The 14,081-nt window shown below is 41.8% G+C and overlaps 1 long non-coding RNA gene across 1 annotated transcript in view; it reads left to right on the forward strand.

Annotated features, from left to right (window-relative positions):
• LOC132328319 (uncharacterized) overlaps positions 1 to 8,955 on the forward strand; it is a 31,408-nt gene extending 22,453 nt beyond the window's left edge. The window contains exon 3 of the long non-coding RNA XR_009486736.1: positions 8,461 to 8,955. This is a non-coding gene — a long non-coding RNA (uncharacterized LOC132328319). The remainder of the gene's footprint in view (positions 1 to 8,460) is intronic.
• The last annotated feature ends 5,126 nt before the right edge of the window (positions 8,956 to 14,081 follow it).

A 14,081-nucleotide genomic window follows, 5' to 3' on the forward strand; every position in this document is an offset into this window, starting at 1 on the left:
CAGGTTCTAGGAATCCTGCCTGGGTAAGGCACAGGAATGGCAATGACAGAGGTAGATGAAGCTGCTCATCACATTGGCAGGAAAATCTTGTTAGGCTGCTTACCTAGTAATTCAAAAGTTTGTAGAATTCATCAAGCTTTAAACCTCATAGTCCTAGACTGAGTAAGGGCAGTTTTGGTCTTTTTTTTTTTTTTTTTTTTTAGCAAGGTAACTTCAGTTTATCCCCTTAGATTATTTGATTTTTCTCAAATTACCCAATTCATATTCACCTCCTGCAGTGTTCTCTTTTCTCACTCCTGTTTACTACATGCTGAGTTGCCTCCCCTCTAATTTACCCTCATGGTACAATCCTGCTGACTAAAGAAGAGAAATTCCTGCTTTATACCAAAATAAGCAAAAGCAGAATTGGTGCCAGATTTTAACTTTGGTGAGCAAAGCTTGCTTCTCTTTGCCTGGAATCATCCAGCGATACCACAACTGGGAGCTACAGCCAGACATCCAAATCTAACTAATATTTCTGGGTTTGCATGTTACACTTCCCTGCTCCTCAGATTCAGGCTGGGAGGAAGAAGATTAGGAAAGAAAATGTATGCATGAATATTTCAGCAATCTGCTGTGTTAGGAAGGAAAAAATGTAGAGAGCAGATGACTGATTCATGGTGATTTAGTTGAAAACGTTGTAGCTTTTAAACATTGCCTCAGTGTGATCAGGGTGCTTATGGTAAATACTTTTCACACCAGATGTGGCCTCAGCAGTACACAGCTCAGAATTTCCCTGCACACAGTAACTGCCAGTTCTGGGAGCCTGAGGATCCCTAGGTTTCAGAAAGACTCTTCTTGTTGTAGCTGTCCTGCCCAAGGGGTGCCAGAAAAACAAGCACAGGGGTTGGGGAGGCTGCTGACCCCTAAAAATCTCAGGCTTCAAATAGTCCATAAAACATAGATGCCAGTGTTTTGTTTCCAGGAGCTGAATAATGCCTTTTGTTCCCAAACCTTGTGTCTCTGCACTAGGAGGAGCAGGAACCATTAGAAGATGTGATCTTCCATCTACCCCACAACATGCAAGCTTAGCAGGAGCAGAAGGGCCCATAGGACATTTTCCTTTCTGGAAATAATTTTTTAAAAAAGGATAATACACACATTTGCTGTGTCTTTATTAGGTGCAAAAGTAGAATGGGGATTCCAGCTGAAAAGATATCGACTGCCTACTAAGCTGCTGTGAAATCCCTGCAAGTGATTTGGACTAGAAAAACATATATTATGGTTTCTGCCATTCACCTGGTGCCATACATCTGCATGATTTCTAGAATGAATTCAAAGAAGTTTAAAAAAAAAAAAGTGTAAAAAAGAAAAAAAGGCAAGTGTTGATGAGTTAGATGTGGATATGGAGTTATAACAAGATTACATGTTGAGTATGCTGAGTATACTGAAAATTTCTGAGTTCATTAGTATCAGCAGAGTGTCTTGCCAAGGGTGTATTGCTTTTGGAACTGAAGCTGGAATTAGGCTTGAATAGGGTAAACCCGGAGCTGATCTCGTGCATAGAAATGGGCAGCTCCAATGAGACCTGAGGAGGAGTTTGTGTGGAGCTGCTGCTGCTGCTGCTGCAAATGTGGGGCTCTTTCAGTGCATCTGCACAAAACTCGCTTAAATGCTAGCAATGCAAGAATCTGAGGAATAAAGGAGTATTATTTCATAATATTTAGCATATCAATCCCACTTTTTCTCCCAGTAGGACTGAGTTTCTGACAGTGCTTCAGTTAGCACCATCCTCCCTGGGCTGTCCCCAGCTGCAGTCAGGTGTGGCATTGCAGGATGCCCTGCAGAGCTAACCTGGCCTTTGCAGCAGGAAAGCTGCAACATCTTGGGCTTTGGGTGAGACACAAATGGCATTCCCTACCTGAAACCAGGAGCAATTATTTGTCTCTTTGCCAGCTGAAGCCTGTGGTGCTCTGACCTCATTGCTTTGAGCACTTAGACGGAGTTTGCAGTCAGTCTGAGATCCCTGCCTGTGTTGCAGCTGTGCCTTGCTGTCCCTGAGTGGATAGTCCAAGGCTTTGCATCATTCTATGGCAAGTCTGACCCAAACCTAGATGTGAGCCTTGGCTGCCCAGGTCCCAAAGAGCCAAATTTGTGTTCACAAAGCCATAGGAATGAAAGGATTTAATCATGTCTGGATGCAATTTTGGGTAACTGAGTAATTGACGTAATACTGGTCACAATATGTTGGCTGGTGAAGACCACAATAAACTGTGCATGTCAGCTAATCATGATTAAACACTGATGAGGCCAGGCTAAAACTGCACTTAGCTGACATGTGCTGAATGCTGTTTGTTCTTGTCTACACTGATTCACATCGTATTCAGTGCAGCACAATATAGATAAGCCCTTTGGGAAAGTGTAGCTCTGGTCAGGCCTCAGCGTTCCCTGACTGGCCAACAGCTGCTCCGAGCAGGTTTATAAAGGGACCACTTACCCATCCTTTGATGGAGAGATAAGCCACTGTAATGTAATTACAACCAGGGAGATGGGAGAGGGGAAAGAAAAAAATATGCCAATCATGAAGGGGTTACACGGAGAGCCTCAGATTCCTTCCAACCTAAACATTGTGGCAAGGAAAGAAGTCTTAATTAGGAAACGTGTAGGCATAGAACAGGAGCCCATCCTAAATGAATTGGGGTGTGATGAGCATAAAGAAAATGCTTTTTAAAAAGATCTTTGACTCCCACTGAGTGCTTGTTTCTTAGACTTCCTTGCCTAATAATGTCAGCATTTAAATGGCCCCAACTCCCAAATAACAAGGCTTTGAAGTTAACACCTCATTGAGGTATAGAGTTCATACGTTTTCTATTCCTATTATCTGGCTAGAAACCGTTTTCTGCATGGCTAGCTTAATAGGGCAACAGAATATTAAGTTGTATAGGGATTGAGAAAGCTATTCACACAAAGGAAAGAGCTACAGACTTCATGTATTTGAACAGAACCTGACAATTAAGAGAAAAGAGCAAAAGTCTGGGAAGTGCCCCTAATCACATAATTGCTTGAAATTTTTTCATACCTGTGATATTTCCAGTGGGCAGGCGCAAAACCAAGGAATTTTCATCTTGGACTGTATTAGGGAGTTGGAGTTGTAATTAAGAGAGGAGACAAGGTGGTTTTTCTGTCCTGCCAAAGTTTTAAAGCTTCAGAAAATACTCCTTTCTTTAGAATCAGAATCAAGATTGCTTGGATTTTTTTCACTGAGAAAGGCAAAAGGGTGTTGAAAAATGATCTGGTGCTTGTTGGACCAGTTACTTAGGGAATGGGTGATCCAGACTCAGGTTTCCCTCTGTTGTTTTCCACAATTACAGAGGAATGCCTCAGCCACCAGGCTATCACCTATTTTAGAAACTTTTTCTTTAGGTTTCAGCCCCAGCATCCAGCAGATCTCTAAAAATGACTTTTCCAAACAGCATCTTCTCAAATACACCAAAAAATGGCTCTTCATTAGTCTGCACTTTTGGACCAGTTGTCTCCACTTCTGGTAATTCGCTGTGGCAGAGCAATTATCCCTGCCTCAAACCAGCTATTCTAAGTCAGAGTTATCTGTGCCATAGAAAAGCCCAGAGCCTGCAGTTAAAGGCAGGGCTCTTTGGTATTTGCTGCCATATGGCAGATGTTTTCTTACCCTGAAAAATTCATGAATAATTTGAACGGCGCAATGGAGAGAGTAAATGATGTTATTGAGCTCATTTTCAGGGACAGGAGACTGAATCATAATGTCACATTTCACCAAGGCCATGCAGGAAACTTTGCAATGCCAGAATTAAGCTGAATTGATGAGATGTCCCAGGCTTTGAACACAAATAAAGGTGTCCTCTAAGTACACCTTTACAGAGCATAAATTAGGCATTAGAATGATTGCAGAAGTTGAAATGGTTTAGAAAAGATCCTTTTGTTCCAGTGCCCAGCTGAATAAAGCTTCTACTTTTTTATAATTTCCTATGGTTTTTACAGTTTAGAAAATGCTGGAGATAAAATTGTCCAGTGTTTGGGATTCAGGAGATTTCTGGTCATTTGTGTCACTCTTTCACTGGCACAGGCTAAGCTTATGCTTCAGTTATTTCCTTGAATATAGATATAAAATCATCTACCTCTTCCAGGCTTGAGTGATCAAAGATTCCACCTTTATTCCTACCTGGTACAATTATGTCACATTTATTTTACTGCAAATGCCACAGCATAAGCCACATTTGGCATTTGGCTACAAGCAACTGGCATCCATGATTAAATTAGACGATTATTCTGTGTATGCAACCAGAAGAATCTTCTGCAAAAATCTCTTTTTTGACTCTCTGAGCCCTCTCAAGGCTTGGGAAGCAGATTGAAGGCAATCTCATGTGTTTATATTAACTTGCTGCTGAGGATGAATCACAGTTTCCACACAAATCCACTGAAGTGTTAATAGCATCTGTTCATTTTATAGCAACTTATGGATTTAAAAATGGATGAATGGAGAGGCAAAACATCCCCATCACCCTGGTGGTCCTGTGTCCAAATGCCACGTTGTGCTGAAGAGCAATACTTTTTTTGATGCTGCTTCTTTAAAGAAAAAACACCGTGTTGGTGTGTAATCAGTGTGTAATCATTGTTCCTTAAGCACTGTGTCCTTCTAAGGTGTAAAATCACAGCGACAATAATTGCTTTGAGAAACAAAAGAGTCAGATTCCTCCTCTGTTGTCTTACAAAGTGGGAAATTGACAGAGTGAGCAGCCCAGGTGCCTAAAGGCTCTGTCCTCTCCCTCAGCTGAAAACTTAGGTTCTCAAAATCCTTATTTATCTGCAGACAGACTTAAACTGCTTAGAGAGTTTAGGTCCCTTCAGCCCATAGCCCACTGAGCTGATCCTTAATTTGGGAAGCAGGAGATGTATTTCAAACAAGAGTTCTATGTAACCTTGTAGGGATGGCATTTATTGGGGAGGGGCAAGGAGAGGGGTCATGGACTGGAGTTCCAGCCCCCACACCAAGGACTGGAGAAGATACAATTGTTGGATAACAGGAAGAAGTTCTCTCTCCATCCCAGTAGAGAGTGAGAGAGATTCAAGATGTAATTTTGTTCATCAGCTTGGACACATCTGTGATGGGAAAGATGAGCTCCTCAGCCTCTCCATCAGCTCCTGTGAGAAATATAAACCATGGCATTGTGTCATGAGGAGGAACTGCTCCCAGCTTAGTGTCAGGGACAGCTACTTCTGCCAGTGGTGCCTCTTTTTTATTATCTCCTGCACTTAATATTACTGATGTTCCCATGTGCAGTGTGACAACTTCTCCCTTGGCTGGTACAAGGAAGCTGGAGAGTGACAGGGGTGTGTTGGCACTGGGGCTGCAAGAAAATGCAGTAAAAATAAAAACACAAGAGTCTTGTTCACCTCTATGTATTCCTGGGTCTAAAAAACATGAATTACAGGTGGAAATAAAATCTGGCTTGCATCTCCTGTATCAGAGGCACAGGTTACCTTCCCCAACAGCCAAGTGCTCCCTCCCTCTCCAGCCCTGACCCCAGTCACTGTCTCACGCAGGTCTTGCTTTCCTCTGACCACATGCTGAGGCAATTTAACCCACTAATCTTGTGGAAAACTATATTTTGATGGATCAGTTTTTCATTGGGTTTGTGATTAGAGGCTCTCACTATCCAGTCAAATAAGCTTTAGAGCTGAGGGGAGGGACTGGAGCAAGAGGAAATAAGGGGGAAGCAGTAAAGGGAGAATTGTCTCCTCCTGGCAGTAGGGATGCTTTAGATTAGCTCAGCCATGTCTTCTGTCTGGACTGTGAGAGTAAATTCTGCTCTGTTTTCTGTTATTGCTTGCTTTATGTTTTGTTTGTTTTGGTTTTTGATATGAAGAAATGTAGCTGTATATATTTGGGAGAGGGTTTTGGGCAAACCTCCTGGTCTGACATCTGTTCAGAGCAGCTTGGACAGAGATTTCTAGACCCCCAACCCCCTCAAAATTTGGATTTAAAATGCTTCCCTGTCCAGCACATCACAATTGCCAGTGGGCCCCAGACTATTTCAAGAACACTGAGATGTTTAATTCAGCCCAGGCTCTGTGCAGGTCGCCCTGCTTGTGGCTTCTTCCCACAGTGTCAGCTACTGCTCCCAGTCCCTTTGAGGAGTAGCTCCAGGTCACACAGAAAACCAGGGCAAAGCCAGAAGTGACATTCTCCTTTCCTGTGTTACAGTCTGGTATCTTAATTATTATTTCAGCTCTTCCTGTTCAGTGTGAGGGTCCCTCCCCTCCTCTCCCATGTTAGTGTGTTTCTTCTAAGTGTCAGCAACAGAGGAAAATCATCTGCAGAAATTCAGCTCTGGGGAAAAAGAGGGGGAAAAAAGCTCTTATAGGCATTCATTCATTCATATTTAAGAATGAGTTTTCTTCAGCTGTTCTATGACCTCACTTTATACTGTTAGGAGAAATGCTAGATGAACTTAAGAGGATCCTTTTTAAGTTGCCTTGTAAAGTTGTGGGGTTTTGTTCAGAACATTATTTTGTTCAGCCAGAGCATGGAAGGGGGTTAAAATATTTCATCGTCAGAGTCCTTGTGGTCTGCTGGAAAAAATTATCCCAGCTATTACTATCTTTGTGAATATAACATTTCCCTCATTTCAGCTCATTTTTCTAATGCCTGCTTTGTTTTGGGGAACCTAAGCTGAATAGGCAGGCTGTGATTTGCGATATTTGTGTCAGAGGATCAGGCCCTGAAGTTCTTTGTTTCTGAACTATTAAGCTATAACTGTGGAAAGGTGCCACCCAAATATAAGAGAAGAATCTTGTCAGTCTTCCTGGCATAGAAGATTGTTCTTTTGTCTTCATTTAAAATGTTTTGATATAAAATTCTCCTCTGTTCTTATTTCTTAAAAGCTTCTCTAATAAGAGCACTTTGCTTGTGCTCCCCACCTTAAACCCATGGAAAACAGCAAACCTGACATCATATTTAATGTGCTTCCAGAATTTCTTGACCAGAGCTTAACTTCTGTAGGATAACAGCAACAACCAGCACCACCACCACCAAATAATGAGAACCAAATAAGCCAGAGCACTGCAGGGACCTTACATGCAGTGGGTTTTGTGAAGAGAATTAACATGAAAGAGGGTTCACTTTGAGGGTAGAGGTCAGGGCAGATAAACTCCTGTGTTCTGATACATTTCCTTAAAGTGGGAAGTGCTTTAGAGAGCAGGGCTGTGGGAAGAAGCTGTCAGCAACGCGGTGGTCAGCGGTGTCAAGGGTGGTGGCCTGTGTTTTTCTTCTGTTGCAACCTTTCATCCTCCATCTGTCAAGCTCCATAATTTTCAAGACAGACAGTCAATTTTTAATACAAACCTTTAACTTCTCCCAGGTCTGAAGTGCCCCTTTTATCTTGGATTCAAGCAAAACCAGCAGTAAGTGGGAGATTGCTTAAAGCTGGTGTCCCCACTCGGGTCTCCTGGGGATGGCACCAGGTTGCCACCTGGCCAGTGGGGTGTGCCCTTGGCCCCTGCTGTGGTTTCTCCCTCCACAGCTGTTTGCAGCCCATGGATCCCACAGGGAGCTGGGAAAGGGAGGATGGTTAGGCTGGGGAACACCTGGGACAGACATGCTGGTGGAGCCCAGCAGGCGCCGTGCTCGGGGAACATGGCTGTGGCACCAGCCTGGCTGTCCCTGCCCTGCTGACCCACTGGCTTGACTGATGGCTTGTTTGCCCAGTGCTGGCCACAGGAAATGATGTCCCCAAGCAGGCACGAAGCTGAGCTTGGGCTGAGGAGTAGCACGAGCCCAGGCTCCCTTCACGCCCTGCCGTGTTCTGCTGCGTAGCTTGAGCTGACATCTTAGCACATGTCATATAATTTCAGCATGAACAAGACTTGGCCCACACTCAAAATACACAGTGGTTAAGTGTTTAAATTAAGGTTTAACTGACTCAGACACTGAATCTAGCTCCAGCTACTGTGTTGCTGTGCTATTCAATGCTGCACACCGGAGTTCTTCCATTCATCTGCAAGGATTATCACAGTAGAGCTGGCAATAAGTGAAGCATCCAGATGAGTTAACAAGGCAAAACCCAGTGAAATTGGTAGGAATCTTTCAAGGGGCTGCTTTGAGGCCTATATGTCATCCAACCACCCCAGCTGAAGTTTTCCCAAGGAGGAACTGTGTATATTCCTTTATTCATCTCCCAACACCAATACACCCCTTGAATGTCCAAGGCACAGCACTGAAACACTTTCAATAATTAGATGAATGTTAAAAAATCAGCCTGGAAACATGGGGGGAAAATCCACTTTTACATATATTATATAAATCCACTATATATGTATAAGTGTGTGTGTATACATATATATATATATATATATATAGTGTAATAGGAATCATCTTATTTCTTTGTATCTCAAAGCATAGCTGCTAGTTGGACTTGCAAGCTCTGCTTTTCTGTGTTTTAACAGAAAAACCATCCTGTTCTGTTCTACACTTGCTTGCAAGTTGTGAATAACGACTGAAGACGTTTGGAGAAGGATCAGAATCCCCTTGGCAGCGGGAAGTGTTTGGATCTGAAAATATTATCTCAGGTCATGAGCCTAGAAAGTCATGGAAGAGCCCACACACCTTCCACTGGGAGAGAAGGATGAGGAAGAACAGAACTGACATTGCCCTGCCTCTGTCTTTGGCCATCACCATTTCCACATTACCCACTGCTGCCTTCTTCATTGGTGTTGGGGAGCAGAGCCTTGGAAACATGGGAAAGCAATCCCAACAGTGTTCTTCAGAGCAGGACTGCAAACTTTTAGGGACTAAGCTTCCTAATCACTACCGTATGGCTCATAAAAGGAGCAACCTGATACCATGTACCAAGAGGTTGTTATTCCTCCTTTCTACCCTGTCCCACTCCAAATGTTAGAACAATAAATACATTTACCTCTTGTTTAAATCACTTAAAATAAGTTGTTTTAATTAAACCTCCTGGCAATCTATCTGCATGAAGTGATTAAGTGCCTCTTCTTTCAGTGAAAGGAGAAAGGATTATCACAAGACAAGACTGACTGAATTGTGGACAGAACCAGGACTGGGTAAAGCTGATGAATATTTTCCATCGAAATTCATGTGAACATATTTTTCAATTTGTATGATGTTGTTCCACTCAAATATTTCCCCTCCTTTCAGACCTTCCTTCCGTCCCCACTGTTCCAGAGTCAATGAAATAGTTCTTTCCCTCAGGTTAAAGTTCAGCTTTGAATATCAACTTTAAAAGCGGCCCAAGAAGAGAGCTTTCTTTTCTCAATGGGCATCATTTTCAGGGAATAAACTTAAAGATGGAAAAAAACCAATTGTGTTGGTGAATTATAGCTATTTAAAGCTGCTAAAAAATTGAGTTTGCATAGCAGTCAGTTCTTTGCAGCTGCACCATAAAAAAAGTTTGCAGGCGTTGTTGTGCCATTTTTACATTTTAACTTGAAATATCTTGTGTGAATTAAAATTGGGTAATTATTCTTTCAAACCAAGCTTTTTACATTGCCCTTAGCTCAGGAATCACACTGGTGGGTTTGTTGTTTTATTGCTGGCCATATCACTTTCCGGATGGAGAAGGGTCACAGTAAAAGCCTCTTTTATGTCTTGTGGCATGTCTCGAGATGGTTATGGCAGCATCTCTCTTTTAGCCTCCCTACTCTGTTTTGTCTTCCAGTTCCCATCTTTCCCTGCTCTAGCCCTGCTCTGTTCCTGACATGATGGATTGGATGGGAAGCTGAAGCAAAGTCTGGATCCTGGCAGGGCCCAGGCAGGCGGGCACTCAGGACAAACCGCTCTGCAAATTTATTTGGATTCTTTACCTGCAACCTCCCTGCTGTTTTAGTGCTGGGGCCTCTCTTGGGCAGGGCCAGGCCAGTGTGCTGTGTGGTGCTTTTATGGCAATGGGGACAAATGATCATTAGGGGCTGGCTGGAAACCCTTGGATGTAATGGCAGGCAGGAGTGGTATTTAAAGGTAAATGCATTAACAGCCCGCTGCCACCTCCTTTTATCTCAACCACTGGCACGCCCGGAGCCAGGCAGGCAGGATGCCACCAGGCAGGATGCCACCTTGGGTACTGATTGCTGCCATTTGCATTTTATAACCCATCTCCTAGTGGGAGTGAGAGGGAAAGAGCAGCCAAAATGTGGGAGTTCAGCTGTAGCTGCAGAGCTGTCCCTGGTTTTTAACTCCTCCTGTTAGCGGGGGAGGGCTGCGGTGTGTTAGGCTGAGTGGCTTAGGCTCTGCTTTTCACTGATGAGCAAAGGAAAGGGACAGGATAAAATGTTATTTCCACTCTCCTTCCACTGGGTGGGAATTGGCTCCTAGTTTTAAGGTACTCTGAGGTGAACAAGACATAGCATCAGTCTGAAATATTACTTTATTTTTTTCTTTGTCCTAATACATGGCATTGCCAGCTCTGGTGTGATCTCTTTCCATGTCTTTCTGAAACTAAAAATTAAAATAAATTAACCTAGGGACTTTTTACTATGTGGCATCTCAGAATATATGTGAGTTCAGAAGGAGTGAGATGTCACTGCTCTGCTTTAGGGAGATTTAGCAGGGACTTGAGCAACTGAGAATCTGCTGTCTGCCCTCATGAGCAGCTAAAATGAATTTTGCATTTTTCAGCAGAGGACTGTGGTCATTCTGCCTTTTAATCAAATGGTATGAAGTTTGTGTCCTGCATAATTACAGTCAAAATTTGGTCTTTTCAGGTTAGGTACAGAGCTATATGCAGAGTGTTCTGCAGTATAAAAAATTCCACTTATGAAAGTCTGCCTTGCAAATGGGATTTACTTTTTTTTCACTAATTGCAAAGAATTAAACTTTTATTCAGCTGTACCAGTAGGGTTTGATGTTTTTAAAGGAAAGGAACTCCCAAAGGGACGTTTCATCAGGAAAGTGAATTAATAAAGAAAAAGACAAAATAAAAAATAATAATTAAAATAATTGAACAATTCCTCAAGCACATTTTCCAGTTCAGATGTCTAAAATACATGTGATCTTCCAGCTACATTTTCCTCTTGCACATCACAGTGGGTTTTATTAGGAGAAGTTTTATTTTATTGCCTTGTTTTCCTGTAAAGTCAACAAGTTAAACCAACAAGATTTAATTTTGGGTTGGCAGGCCAGCTAAGAGATAACACATCATGTTGCCCCACTTTTATCTTTTTCTTTTCCTTCCTCCTCCTGCTTCCTGGTCTGCTGGAGGTGCTCCACTCTGTTGCTCAACTTATTTGGCCTTAAAAATAAAATTTAAAAAAAAAATCTTTGCAGGTGATTTATAGAACCCAATGGTTATTGTATGGCTAATGATTCATGGAACTTCGTTAAATACCAAGTATGTGCCTGCTTACTGTCTGTGCACACCGCATATTAGAACCTTTGCACTCCCCCTTGCAAATTGCCCCCATTAAATTCGCAGACAAAAGGTCCTCTCAGTAGCTTACATATTTTCCCACATGTGAGAGAGCAATTGGAAACTTCCTCTTGATAACTAAAAACTTTTGAATTAGAATTTATGAGAAGGGTCTTTTGGTCTCGTTGCCTAAGGGCTGAAACAGATCCCAGTGTGTACAAGCGTTCCTTTGATGCCTGGAGCTGCACAGGGTAACATTTTTTAACAGGATCAAAAAGCCTAATGCAGGGCCAATATGTGGAGGCCCTAGCTCTGACACAAGGAGTCATACCCTGTGTTTTTCCAAGGCTAAAAATCCAAAAGTAACTGTCCAGGGCAGCAAGAGCATTTTATATTCTTTTTAATTGCGGTAAAGGCCTAGATAAAATAATGGCAAGCAGTGTTACAACTTCCTTTTCTTTAATGTTTCCCTAAAAATGCTTTGAAGCAAGTTTTACCTTTGGGAAAATATTGTATATGTGTTAGGGGAAAACATATCAAAAAGAAAGTAAAGGACCAGCTCTTTAATTGGTGGAAATCAGCATGGCTCTATTACAGGTATTGGAATTTCTCAAGCTGTGGATCTGGCTGAAAACTTTCTGTCATTTCTTGCCATGGGCTAATATATTCCTGCCCACTTATTTGGTTGGACCCTCCTAATCTGAGTTTACTACTGACAAAACATTTCCCAGAAACATTTCTAAACAAAGGCAGCAGAAGATTTAAACCTGGATCTAATTTTCAAATGGTGAATATTTCCCATGGTTTCAGTTGCACTACTCAAGGAGGCACTGCCATATGTACGGGCTGATCCAAAGTCTCTACAAAAAAGTCTTGATAACTGGAATTTTTCTCACTTAATAGCAAAAGGAAATGTCTCAACACTCATTTAGGTGCCCTATGTATGGTCTTCCATTATATCTCGCTTCACACTGTCTGCCTATGTGCAAAGAGTGAAAAAAAATGGACCTTCCTCCTGTTAGGGGGCCAACACACCACAGGCATGACCATAAAATGATCACATTACCTCCACCTTGGTGTTGCACTATTACAACAGAGATGGTTTTGAGACCATTATTTTCTGTATTCACACTGGCAACATTTGTAAAATCTGTCGTGATGTCCAAGTCATGCATATCAGCTAAGAAAAATGTTTCCACCAAGAAAAAAATCAGGTTTGAAAACCTTGATTTGTCTTTAATGGAGCATTCCAAATTATTACTTATTCTGCAGCTGATAAATTAAATGTCCCTCCTTTTACTTCAGTTTTAAATGAGACAGGAGGTTTAACCCTTTATTACTTCTGCGGGCAGTTAAGAGCCAAGCAAACTTTTCACTATAAATTTAGCTTGGTCTCAGAGCTGAAGATCTTTTTCTTCAACAGTAAAACACTGCCAGAGTGTTTGGGTCTCAGTGGTGACCTTTAGAGAGCACAATATATTGATTACAAAAAGCCCAAAGAAGTCACTATCTGAGAGACCAGGAAAATATCCCACGCGAGTCAGAAAATCTAATGGAATTGGTGGTGAACAGTGAGAAACTTCCTGGGGATGGAGGATCTCTGCTTTTATGGGGACAGTATCTTTTTCTGTTTTCTTATATTTGCTTATTATTAATATCTCTGACTAGATAGTAAGAGTCATCCATCATATAATTTATAAACATATATGCATGTTTGCTATATGCCATATTGTCATCTTACTTTCGGGGCGATATTTTATTAATTTGGCCCCAACCTTGTCTAATTTTGGATATATTATATTACAACTCCAGTACATTTGGGCTGCTAAGCTGAGGAAAAAAGACCCCTAATGTGAAACATTCTTTTCTTTCCATATGGGCAGAGTGTAAAGCAGTGTCCTGGTCGGGGTCATCGCTTCCTTAACCTGGAGTTGTCCCAGACCAAAAATTCCAGGACAGTCAGCGGGGAAAAGGATTTTCCCTTGTGGAATGGTTTTGGTAGTTTAAATTCAGACATTTCACCCATCCTCAATAAAAATCCTCTGTAAGTACTTCATCAAGATAGTTGTAGAAATATCTGGCAGTTAGATCAGTAGAAAATAAGGTATGTAATGTTTAGAGCAAAATTAGGCAACAGAAGAGGAGAAATATTAAGTGTTGGTAAATATAAAGAATTTGTTATGCTACTTTAGATAAATATTGTCACAGTGGGATAATAGCAATACACTTGTCATTGGACTAAGCAGGAGGTTTCTCTGCTTCACAGAGGCACAGGTGGAGTTGGCCCTGTGCTGAGATTCTTTTGCTGCCTCTCTTCTTTCAGCAGCAAGGTTTCATAATTCTCACAGGGAAATCTGGGAAAGCAACATTGGGAAATGCTGTTGATTTTGAAATTTGGGTGACATTTGGCATCATGTTTTTTTTTCCTTCTGGTGAGATAACATTAACTTTGTTTACTTTCTTGGCAATAACTAAGAACACTACATGGTTTTTAACTGCAATATGGGGACCTCTACCAGGATGACTTCAGGGCAAAACAGCTGCACCCAGTCTGTTCTTCCTCCTCTTCCTGAGTTTAATAAAATCTGGTCTTATCTGAGTATGCGCCAGAAGACTGGATGGTTATTTAAACCCCAATTAGGGAACATATTTAAGAATATGCCTAATTTTAAGCATGTGCTTAAATCAATGCAACTTAAG

This window comes from Haemorhous mexicanus, chromosome 6 (assembly GCF_027477595.1).
Source record: "Haemorhous mexicanus isolate bHaeMex1 chromosome 6, bHaeMex1.pri, whole genome shotgun sequence".
Classification (NCBI taxonomy): domain Eukaryota; kingdom Metazoa; phylum Chordata; class Aves; order Passeriformes; family Fringillidae; genus Haemorhous; species Haemorhous mexicanus.